The sequence below is a fragment of the Lathamus discolor genome, chromosome 1 (assembly GCF_037157495.1).
Source record: "Lathamus discolor isolate bLatDis1 chromosome 1, bLatDis1.hap1, whole genome shotgun sequence".
In the NCBI taxonomy this organism is placed as follows: domain Eukaryota; kingdom Metazoa; phylum Chordata; class Aves; order Psittaciformes; family Psittacidae; genus Lathamus; species Lathamus discolor.
Window position 1 is genome coordinate 104,772,477 of NC_088884.1, and position 12,893 is coordinate 104,785,369.

The window sequence follows — 12,893 nt, forward strand, 5'->3', positions numbered from 1 at the left end:
CCACAACTCCCCCCAAAATAGCCAAGCAGCCCTCAAATATTAAAAGGTTATGAACTTGGATAAACAAAACCCTATCCAAGTCCACAAATGTTCATCAGAAACCAAGGCATCAGCACACCTGTTCATATTTCATCCTCTTTACCACAATTTCCCTTAATAATTAAGACGATGTTATTGTTAAGAAAACCGGAACATGTGTGCACATACAGGCACGAGCACAGGCAAATGTTACTGGAAAGAGGGCAAGCAGGACATCAGTCTGACACGGAGGAAGCACTGTGGAAAACCTTGCGGGCTATTTGTATTTGTGCTGTCAGTGCAGGTTCTTGTTTTGCATTATGCCCTGCTGTGAACACCTCACTAGATCTCAGCTTAGAGCAAGAGTTCAAACACTGACAGCAAAAACACCCCAAAACGCAAACACACATCAAAAATCACCACACTTCATGATGCTGCAAATTGTTTTCTACTAAAATACCGTGCTATTTCCATGTGGATTACGGATATCCTTCTATTTCTAGGCTGGCAAGCATCCAAATTCAGAGCAATCAAGCTGTTTTGCTCAGAGGTTCTGATTATATTCCAGGAAAAGGCAAACCCTAAACTACTGTAACTTGTGTCTCTGGCAACAATGCTACTGACAACGAGAAGTAGCTAGCTTTCCTATAGGTATCCCAACACTGAATTTAAAACATCTTACCTGCTGCTTGCTGCAAAAGCAGCAGCTGTAACACTTCTAAAGGCCTTTCCTTTCCCTCAGCCTTCCCTCATCCCAAGCTCTCTTCCCAGCAATAAATTCTCTCTAAAGAGTGCGTGAAAAGAAAGGGAGGAGGGATGGAGTGGAGGGGAAGGGACGCTGCCTTTCTGCCATAATGCCAGTGCCTGCAAGTTGCAAAGAGGACGAACGGGCCTGCTTGGGTCGGCCTGGCAGGCACGGGTGCTCTCCCACGTACGGGTCTCCAGGCCATTGCTCAGCAAGGTCAGTCATGCGCTGGTACTACTGCAGGCCTCCCTGTGCAGGCATGGCGTCTGATGGCCCAGGCTGCTGCCCATGCACAGCTGACATTGCCCCCATGTGCTGCTGCTCAGGATCACTGTCCCTCTGCCTCCCTTTCTGAAAAGGGTAAAACCAACTTTCACTCCGAGTTGTCCTCCAACTTCAGGGTGCAGACGGAGACGCAGTTGTAAAAGCAGAAGGATAAGGGAATAAACACCGAGTAGCTGCTTATTTGATCGTGCAGTTGAGAGCACCAGCCCTCCTGCCTCTAAGTTACAGACAAACTACCTGAAGACAACAGCTGACGCTCATGTCCGTCTGTGTGTTTTATCATGCGGGTGTCCAGCTTCCATGCTCGCAGTCTCATCCCATACTGAGGGGGCTTTCATTTAAAAACCAGCTGCATTGCACTAGATGGCATTCCTATTTCAGAGCAGAAGCAGCTGCTGTCTACTGCAACGTGCACTTCTTAAATACAAGCTTGTAGTTATCCTAGTCCCAGCATCTGTGGAGACACCTTTTCTGCCCACCGGTAACGTCACCATTTAGGGGAGGTGTCAATATGCTCTTCCAAGCTGTTGCAAACCTGGGCTATGCTGTAACTCACACCACTGCCCGGTCTCCCCAGATCAGGGCTAGGAAGCCGGGCAGAAAGCCCTGGAGAACCACAGCCGGCTCAGGCCCGCATGGGCCCGTGCCAGGAGGACAGGAGGCCTGCACGGCCTGCCAGGCGCCGCCACAGGAAACCCGTGCGGTGGAGCTGCCTGCCAGGCTCCCGGGAGCTGTCCCTCACACATCCCCGCTGCTGCCACAGCTGCAGGGTCACCCCTGCTCCTCTCCACAGCAGCAGCTTCGATACTTGCATTGTCCCAAAAGCCCACTCCCAAAGCATCCAGATCATGTTCTGCTACGCACTCAAACAGGCACATACTTCTCCATGCTGGAGCAGGTCCTTCACTGACTCCAGGAACGACGAGTGCCAAATCAGAAAGCTACAGGAATAAGTATTCCTAAGGAAGCCAAGTGGAAAGGCACTGAGTGCAAGACTCTTGACTGAGGCCCTGCGCTCCATACATGTGCAGCACAGGGACCAAGTTGGTTCTTAGGGTAAGGACTGAAACAACGGTATCTGGCCACAGAACAAATCAAGCTTCAGTCCAAAGGACAGAATGTCAGCTAAAAGCTCATTAGAAAGCTCTGTATTTAAATTTTTCTGAGACACAGAGCATCTAAACAGTTGAAAATAATGAGCTTTCAAAAATGAATGTGCACAAACCATACTCCCAGGCACAGGAAGACACAATGTGGTATGAAGTGTGGTGGTCCAGAAGAGCTCGTTAGCCAACACAGCTTACATCCATCACCCCATGCCCATTCCCATGCCAGTAAAAGCTGCCTTATTCACCCATGTCATGGAGTTTACACTAACCTTCGGCCAACACAGTTATCTCACCTCTGTAATGTATTTGTTGCCTGTACCTTTAGCTATGCCAACAAAACATTTCACAGTAAAGAAGGAATTAAAGCTGCAGTGACAGACACAGCAGCCATCAGGAACGCGGTCCTCTCAGTACTGGCAACACTAAGGCAGTCTTTAACAAAACCCATGCAAACCTTCCTGCTCTGCAGCATGGCCAGCCCATGCTGTCTTACCGTTAGCACACGTTATTTTAGCAAAGGTATGAAGGAACAGACCCCTAGACTGACAGCCTGTTCTCAGCAGAACCACAGGCTTACTGGCACCAGGAAAACAACTTTTACTAAAACAGCTTGCTCTGTCGAGGGCTGTGCGGACAGCGAAAAGAGAAGCGCTTCACCAAAGCACTTCTGAACTGCCAGCACGTTCCCAGTCTTCAAAGTAGGAGGATTTTTCCAAAAGAGCCAACTGGGGGGAGAGGATCCTTGAGAAACAGCTGCAGACCAGTTGTGAGAGCGAGCTTCTGAGCTGTGCTTGCAAAGATGAATTATCTGGATAGAATCTTCCTAAGCAAAATCTAACAAGCTGCAAAAGCACAGGAATACTGAAAGCAATCTCTTACCACATGTCAGCAACACCCTACAGACGTAAACATCCCTTTACTGCTACACATTTGAGTAATTCATTTCAACTTCAGATGCTAGCAGACACCCATATTTCAAACTGAAAGCCCGAGTCAGGCTTTAGGAGACACACTGCACTCGGTGAACTCCACTTCACTGTAGGCCATCTCATGAATGCCATCGTAGCACGCCTACGTATTATCCTGAGGCAGCTTTTCCATTCTATTTTAAGGGCAATTAAAAGCTTCATGCTGCCATTCACTATAACTGGGCTCAGAAAGATGGTGCTGAGAATTTATGCCATTCATTACAAGCTTGTTTTGTGCCATTTGTGCTGCATCTTCACATAAGAAGCAAAGAGAAGATGCCTCTCTCTACAGTACAGATTCAGACCCTGGAAAATTATGTGATCTAAGAAAACATTCTCTTCTATACTAGCTCAGCTATACCATGACAGTAGCATTTTAAAGTTTTCAAGGGCCTATTACAACTTGGAACCCCACTGAAGAAACAAAACAAACCCAACCCCAACAAACCTACTTGAAAAATCCACTTCCCTGGGAGCATTTCTTCTGCTGGGGGGAGCTTCGGCTGCAGGCCTGTCCCAAGGCAACAGACTCCAGGCTCAGAAAGTCCAGGCAATAAGGAACTGTGACCTAAACATCCCCAGCAGCCCACAAAACATGCCATGGATCAGCTAGGCATTTTGCTCTGGAGAAAACTGGGCTGTGTTTCTACAAGCAGGGCTGGTAGCAGAGTACGAACAAAACTGACAGGTGTTCACAGGATGTTTTAGCTTTCAGCAGACAGATGAACTCCATCCAACAAGACGCTGTTTCAGACCTTCCTTCACCTTCAGCAGCTGACGGCAATGCAGCATCGCCAATCTGCCTCTATCAACAGGACTTGCAGAACAGATTAGTTACGAACATGGTTTTAGACGTGCTCTGGAAAGCTGTGAAAAGGCATGGAATGAAATCAAGCTGCATCATTCATCATAGCTTCTCGGGGAAAAGCCTCAGCATTACGCCCTTTAGAAGAAACTGTTTTGCTGCATTTACAGCATTTTAAATGTGGATAGGGCCATATTTTATTTCTGCACAGCACCACCTTCTTTTTTTCTACCAAAATGAACAGCACAGCCTCTTTTCAAGACTCCTCTGGGTTTAGCTGCAAAGACTGGGCTTGAGGGGTGGGAACAGAAGGCTTTCCAGACTGCTGCCCATCATTTCCTGCAGGGCTGACTCGAGAGAAGAGAGCAGGTACGCCAGTACAACACACACATTTCGTAGTGCTCTGACTGTGCTACTGGATGCGCAGGATTTAACCACCACTGCTGCATTCGCTTCAGGTCTACTCCCTGACAGCAACTACACCGGACCCTTCTTTTTCGTACTCTTCCCTGCAACCATTTCCCACCTATCCAGCAGACCTGCACACAGGCGCACGCAACCTCCCATTCACACTGCCAGCTCTCCAACCCGACCAAACATAAACCATTTACCACCTCTTCAAACACCGCTGCGGGCAACCACAGAAACCTGCTTAGGCTGGGCTGGCTACAGGAGAAAACAACCAAAACAGATAAGGGACAAGTGCGCAACGGAGGAGAAAATCCGCTTCCAAGTGTTGTTAACTTGCTGGGGAGAGGTTTGACAGCGAGAATTACGACTTGGAGTTTCCAGCCAGAAGAACCTTTATGCTGAGCTGAGGCAGCGGCACTTCAGCGAGCCAAACGCATCAACGGAATCCAGCCAGGACGCCTCTCCACACACACTGCACCACCAGCAAACTCTGCCCGGCAAGGAGTGAAGGCATCATTACCACACCAGCAGCGACACAAGCTCTTTAACGCCGTACCTCGAGTGGGCAGCCGTCGCCAAGTTTAAAGCTCCCAGCGGCTGAGGCGTGCGCGTATGGGTGTGCAACGTTTGCGTGCTTTTGTAGAGGAAAAGAGGCTCGCATCGCTGTCAGCGTTTTCCACAGCAAGTACAGAACGCACGTGGCTACGCAGATGCAGCGAATGGACAGCTGAGGCTGCTGCTAAAGTTGCAAGTGCCCATACTTGAAATTGCAGGCTAAGAAACTCGGGGAAAATAAAAGCTCTCACACAAATCCTGCTGGGCTCTAGGCCTGGGGCGGGTTGCAGACTCACTCGAAAGCAGCAATGCCTGTCCTTTGCTCTGCGTGTTCCTTGGCACAATGATAAAAACAAACTGCTCCTGCAAGTCCTTTCAACCAGTAATTAACCAAGCATTCACCCAACATCCCCTCACCTTCTTTCAGCACAGCTGAGATTCATAACAAGCTCTTTGGGTCTTGTTCCTCAAGCCTCAACCTCATTGCTGTCATTGCCCCAACAACAAAATAAATGCCGCTTGCATTGCAAGATTTGATGATAAATGCTAAGTTCCGGGGGAACAGTTCAAGCCTGACAAATGAGTGTTTCCCTGAGGAAAGCTTTCTGCCAGAATAAATCCCGTCACCTGTAGACGCCTCCTTTGCATCTTTTAACATTAGCAGACTGCAGCTTTTCCCACCTGTGTTTTTAGTCACTGATCAGGGATAAAAGTGTCCCCTTGTTCAGGTCCTTGTCTCTGAAAGATGTGTTGCAAGTGAAGGAAACTGACCCCATTAGGTACGATGCAAACAAAACAAACCGATAACATAAGCTTCTTGTGCCCTGCAGCTTATCTTAAACTCAAAAGGGCACCTCTGAGGTGAAGAGGATTACTTTGGAAGTAATACTTCTGAAAAACCTAACAGGAAAAGCTTCCTACAGGTGAGCATAATTCCAAACGTATTTAAGCTGTTTATGAGCATGTGAATTTTAGAAGATCCATTCTTATCTACTTATGCACTGAATAAAACTGGGGTTCTCCAGAGATAAAGCCTCTGATTTAAATAAACCCTGCACAGAAATGCAAACCCAAGAGAAAAACAAGCAAAGGTGTGCAGGCAGCCTGGATGCCCTTGTTTCTCAATTCTGAATTCCTGGAAATGCCGGACTACCGACCTCACGCATCAGTGCTGAAGCACAGGATGTGGGAACATTATATGTATTTTATATCCACAGCACCATCTGCCCTGGCCATATTCTTACAGTTTTACATGGAAAAAAACAAAAAGACTCAGAGCTTTCAAGCATAAAGTGACAACGTTTCCATGTAAAGTGCAGGTGCTGATACATTGCCCGAACCAGTACTTAGAGAAGGAAGTGGGGCATCTCTTTGCTCTCCATTCAACAATGTCTGCCCTGAGTGTTGCTTCAGTCCTACTCACCTCACACACCCATGGATTTTCAAATCTCTTACCCTGCTCCTCTGTTCACCTTACTCCTCCTGAAGCACCTGAGAGGTTTCCACACGTCCCCAGAGCTTGGGGAAGTCAGTCATCTTCACCTGCTGTGACATTTCCTTGCTCCTGGCTCTTTTCTGTTACAGTGCTACTTAGGGGGCTGGCTGGGGGGGCACGCGTGGGGTTAATATTATGAAATAAATCTTTGCACCTTGCTGTTTTCAAGAAGCATTAAATAAAACAAACACCAACAAAAAGAAAAACTTAACAGTAGCAATCGGTACCTAGCTTTGGTTGCAAGATTCCAACAAAACCGAACCAGGGACTGTTCAAAGAGGAATACAGCCTCCCTTTCCTCAAGAAAAAATGCAGTATGGCATTATACTCATAAAGAGATGATAACCCACTCAGTTCCTGGGACAAATCCCAGAAGCTTAAGTATCGTGAAACAATTAAGCAGAGTACCAGTGAAGAAGGGATAGATGCCAAGCGATATTAAAATCATTAAATACATGGCTAGTAAGCTTTCCTAAAATCTATGTGCTGTAAAGTAGAACATCTTGTGTCTTTCTCCACCAGTAGTCGAGGAATAGCCATGCAACCTGTGCTACGCCAAAGCACAGGTTATAAACCGTAAACCATAGAATTTTAAGGGCTCCATGTATCTGGAGAAATGGATTCACCTCATCCCCAAACTTCTGCCTCCAAGTACAGTTGGAAGGCAAGCAATATTCAGAAACCCATACGTGGAAGCATACACAAAAACCAGCTTCACAAGGTGAATGAAGCTGTGTGCTGTAAGCAATGGCAAGTCTGAAGAACCCTGAGGCAGCAAAATTCTCTGCTGACCCTGAATCAGCAAAGCTCTTTTACACAGCCTTGCTTTATAGCACCTTCTTAAACTTAGCACTTTCCAGAGCCAAAGCTGCCTGCCAGCAGCACATCCGTGCTGGGCAAATCATGAAAAAGCAACTAGATTTCACCGCACAGCATAGCGACGGTGAGGCTAGAGCTGCAGCAGGGCAAAGGGAAGAAACTGAGTAAAACACCGGAAACAATTAAAAAAGAACCCAGCAACTTCAACAACACCACAAGACTGAGTTGGATGCAGCCTGTTATGAAAGAAACTGCTTTACACATGGTAGGAATCAAACACTTCTGAGAAAAGAAATTAAAACAACCCTTGGTCCTTCAATATTTAAATTGATGAAAACAGATTTCAAGGAGAAATCACCTTCTCCCAGGAACCAGACTGCAGCAGAGGCTGCGCCCCACTAGTTTTTGGCAGCCAGCAGGAGCAGTTTGCATCACCTTCCTTGCCATTATTCACTTATCACTCTGAATGCCATAAAATGTTCCATAACCACATGAACCAGCATTGCTTTTCTCAATCCAAATGCGTGCAGAAACCCAAGCGAGTGCAGAAATCCTTACTTTAAGGGCTGGGTGGCTTCACACAGATCCCTGGGATGGCAACATTGCCCCCTGCCGTGCTGAGGCTCTGGAAAGGACACGATGTGAAGCAGTGGGGCTGCTGCATTAAGGATCAAGGCAAGGTACGTTGTAAGCAAACACCTCACCCCCCTGTGATGAGTAGTTTCCATGGGACAAGGGGCTGCTCTCATCAGTGAGAATCACAGAATCATTCAGGTTGGAAAAGGAGATGGAGATTATGCAGCCCATCCATTAGCTAGCACTACCACGTCCACCACTGAAAGGTGGCCCTAAGCGCTACATCTACACGAGGGTCACGTTGATCTCCAGTGTTAAACACTGTCTGTTTTGCAACAGATTCTGGTTTACCAAAGAATCGATACCTTTTGTAAAGACAGAATGTTAGATCTGAAACTCCTCCTCTCGCACTCGGTCATTATGATGCTTGCATTGATGGGGGGGATTATTGCTTTCAGACCTCTCAGAACTTGTCACAGCACCTGGGAAGCCACCAATACATCAAATTATCCATACCTACTGCTGCTGCCCTTGTCCATGATGACACCTTCAGGTGAGTCACGTCAATACTAATGGAGTATCTTCAACTGGAAGAGGAAAAAAAGAGATTGAACATCTTTTTCACAAAAGAACACCACGTTGTACTCAGTAGATGTCACTCAAGCTTTGCTTCAACAGTCACAAAGGGCAAGCCAGGAACGTCCTTCCTCAGAGTCAGCAGAGAGAGAAAAGAGAAAGCCAAAGGAGCAAACACGAAAAATCTCCGCTTTCCAAAGCAGCGACTCATTACAGGACAGGGATGTCCAGAATGCCTGTTACAGCAAACAAAACATAAACCCCACCTGTTTATTTCCTTTGTCTGTGTGTGTCTCTGCACACAGTCTCCACAGTTATTTTTCACTGCAAAGGTACACAGAGGTACACAACCCTCACCCCTCGGCACTCTCCCGCAGCTATTTCAGAGTTGTGTGAATCCCCCAGTTCTCCCTAGCAGTCTAAATCGTCTTTCAGCTACGTTCAGGATGACGGTGTGAAATACTACACAACAGGAAGGTTAGATGTAAGCTAAAGGACGGATTTCTTACCCAAGACAACAACTCGTTTGGATTTCTGAGGTTCACTGCTTTGACACATTTCTGCACAATCCTCAATACTGACAGGCTGAGGCACAATCTCTGCATCAAACACACCTACACTTCAAGACACTGACTTCTGGAAAAGCTTGTAAATGCTGGGAATGCTCCCGTAAGCACTCCTGCTGGTTTCAGAGAGACCTGTTAGAGCCACGAACACTCATCACTATATTGTAATGAGCGTTTGCAGAGACTGCCCTTAGCTGTTTAGGAACAACAAAATACAGTCAGTGTTCACCTGCCTGGAACAGCAAGGCAGCAGGAGCCCCCACGTGAAAACTGACTCTCACGGCAGGTTTCCCAAAGGACTAGCAGGGACCTAAGCCAGCATCTGTGCCAGTCTCTGCTGAGCCCTTCATCATTCCAGCCACAGAGCTACACGGCACCTGCATGAATACCTGCCTAAGGCAAGGAGTCTGGGTCAAGATCTCCAGGGAGCTACGCACAGAGCCTGGGCTGTCCCACTGGCATTGCATCATGACCGGGAGAACCCAGATAGCCATTTTCCCCTTCCCCCAGCAGTGACGCTGCATTCCAGGTCGGCTCTTAAAGAGAACTACAGGCTTGGCCAAGAGGAAGACAAGCCAGGCTATAGGCTCCGGTACAGTTAGCTCAACTTTAAATATGCCATCAGGGCACTCCCTTCAGAGAAGCAGATAGCCCTCTGATGAATGGAAACAGCTGTGGAAAGGGGAAGGAGTGAAGAGAGAAAACAAGCATTAAAAATACAGCTACGGATTAAAGGGTAACTCCAAATACAAATCCAAAGCAGCAGTGTTCAGGAAGCGAGGAGAAAACAAGGGGAAGGATGTTGCATCAACTACTGCAAGAGAGCGACCCCCTCACATCACTGTAACAGCAGAAGAAAAGAAACAAGCCTGGAAACACAAAGACATGGAGAGCAAGCCTAGATTAAAGTGCAAGAACGCCTGAGTAGAAGCTACAAATCTCCAACAGGAAGAAATACGACTGAAAACGTTTCTGTTTCAGTTTGTGGCATTCATTTGCAGCATCTCACACTCCTGAGTGAGCAAAATGATTTATGGCTGCGGAGGAGGCCACAGCAGCTTGATGTGAAACCTTGTGAAGCCACCCAGAGCGACTGATACTAAACAGGAGCACCGATGCTTTGATGATTAGGTGAAGCAACTGAGCTCTGGGTCATGGTTTTCATCCCAGCTCAGATACCATGGGATAACCCTTCTGCAAGCCACACAAAGATACGGATGGGAAAGACGGGATGCCTGTCAGGCACCCACCTCAACGTGCAGCTGGTGAGACTGAGTAATAGACGTGCATTTAAGTAAGTTTACACGTCTGAAAGCAAGCCAACCCCTAATATTTGTCCGCCCCCCCCCCCCCCCCCGCACCGAACCATGAAAAATGTCACTTTTGCTGGTAAATAAACAGCCTTAAAAGAACAAGAGGTCCACTTGAATTTAAAAATACACAAAGGTAGGAGAAGCAGGAAGCACATCTTGAAAGAATTCCAGCTTCTTTTGGACTTCTGCAATTCTACATCCGTGCTCTCCAAACGTTCAGCCGCTGCAGGGATGTCACATGGGGATAACATCTGCAGGGAGATGCATGCCCAGGTTTGACTAAGCAGGCTGTTGGGGAAGCCTGCTCGGGCACCAGCTTATCCGTAACATGGCTACGAAGCATGTGAGCGTCAACCGCTCTGATGCAGCATCGATCTGGGGGTGCGCGGGCACTACTCATGTAACCCGTCTGAAGCAGTTACCCCCGCCTTTGCTTCCATTCCCTGCACACCAGCTGGGTACGTAACCACGCGCTTTCCTCCCCGCTGGTTCATGCACTCGGGAGCTCTCGTTCCAAAGCAGCTGCTCCGTTATTAACTTACACAACGCGAGGGGGCAGAGCTCACGTCGCCGCGCGACGACCGCAACCAAGACGGGCTGCGGGGAGCACCCACGGCTGCTGGCCCCGGCCGCCCCGCCCCGCCCTGCCCCGCGGGTTGTCCCCGGCAGCTGCAGGCAGGCGCTGGGAAGCCGGTCCCGTCCGCCTTCCCTGGCACCTCCGTGACGCCGCTGCTGGCCGCGCTTCGGCGCTCCGGCCTGACGCGGAAAGCCGCCCCGGCCCGCCCCGCCGCAGGGCGAGCGGATCCCGGGAGCTAACAATGGCAGCTGCGTCGCGCCGCGGCGTGCCAGAACGCGCCCGGGGGTTCCAGAACGTGCCCGGGCGTTACGGAACGCGCGCGAGCTCTGGAAGCGGCGCCGCGCTGCCATGGCCACCCGGGCGGGTGCAGGCCGCAGCGGAGCGAGCGCTTTCGGGCGGCCTCACACAGCGCACGCAGCCGAGGGGGCCCTGGGAGCTGAAGCTGCGGTGGCGTTTTTCTCTCCTAACCGTGACATGAGAGAGCTCCAGGACTGCTGGAAGAACAGCAAAGAGACCCGGGGTGCAGTGTCCCTTGTCCTCTGCACTGCATGCGCAGAGATCCAGGCCGGAGATCTGCCTCTCTTCCCTGGGCATGACAGCTACGGGGCAGCGCTGCAAAACTGAGCCTGCGAGCGCTTCCGAAGCCAGTTCTAAACTCCTTGGTGCTCGGGTGACAAAAGCAAAACACAAAAAACACAAACCCAAACCCACACTAACCCCCACCCACCCCCCAAAAAAAGAAAAGAAAAAACCCCCCACAAAACAAACAAAAACCCCCAAGAACCCCACAAAAGAAGAAGGGGAGGGTTGTGAGGCCTCACTTGCAGCACTGTGCACAGTTCCGGTGTCCTCAGCGTAAGAAGGACATGGAGCTGTTGGAGCAAGTGCAGAGGAGGCCACAACGGATGAAGACAGGCTGAGAGGGTGGGGGCCGTTCAGCCTGTAGAAGAGGAGGGTGCGTGGAGACCTCATAGCAGCCCTTGCAGCTTCTGCGGGCTTTGCTGAGGAACCCCCTTAGGTTGTGAGTGCCGTGTTAAATCATCTCCGCCAAATACACGCTGTTAATCTAAAAACCAATAAACGAGCACATCTCTGGTGCGGTGCAAATTATCAGTTCCACAAATTGCTCATTTGCTGACCAAGAGGATTTGCTCCCCCCTACGCTGAAAACTGCTCACCGGGTGGTTGGTTGGTGAGAGCTGATCCCTGCAACCCAATTTCTGAGATTCCCTGCCGGTTCCACAGTCTTCTGTGATGCTTGGTTGAAGATTTTCTGTGGAAAGGGCGAATCCTGTGTCAGGTTCCTTGTGAAGAAAGCTTTCAGCCACGATGGTCTGATCCCCTACAACGCTCTTGGGAGATCGACTGGTCTCCAGGGGGAGGCTCTGCGCACATAAATACTGGAATGCTGTTACGTCACAAAGGTACCGTATCACAAGTCATAGACATTGACAAGAATTCTAGATCTTTCCCTCCATCACCAAAGCAAGCTTCCAGCCTGTTCCATGGGAGATCAGTGTAACACGCCTTGTGCAATTTGTTAAAACTGCGTCGTCGTTTCCAGGTGACCCAAGTCACCCTTTTGCTGCCTGTACTGACTGGGGACACAATACTGCCCAGCCTCTTTCCACCTAACCCAGGTGCCCAGCCTGAGCTTGTGCATTTAAGAGCTTGCAGAGACACAGCTTAAGGCAAGAATTGGCGTGCCCTTCTGCAAATCTGACTTTGTGGACCCTTACCCTGTGCTTGAAGAGTACACGTGTCAAGCCAAACGTGTACGTCAGTGCTCTCCTCGAGGAAAAGGTCTGGGCTTCTCCACCTTTCAATAGTGGCGTGTGACCGTTAAATCCACCTTAACTGTTGCTTCTGACTAACAATACGTGGCAGGAAGTACTTAAAATCAGCTGCCTTATGAAGAGGAGCTGAAACAGCCTCAGTGAGTCTGCCCGACGACGCTTTTCTGTTCTTCACCTGCTTGGCTGTTTTGGGCTTCCTTTCGAGTTAAAACTGGACTCACACCTCACCCACCAGTACTGCAGCTGAGAATCCCCTTAGCTCCAGTGAGATCTTCAGAT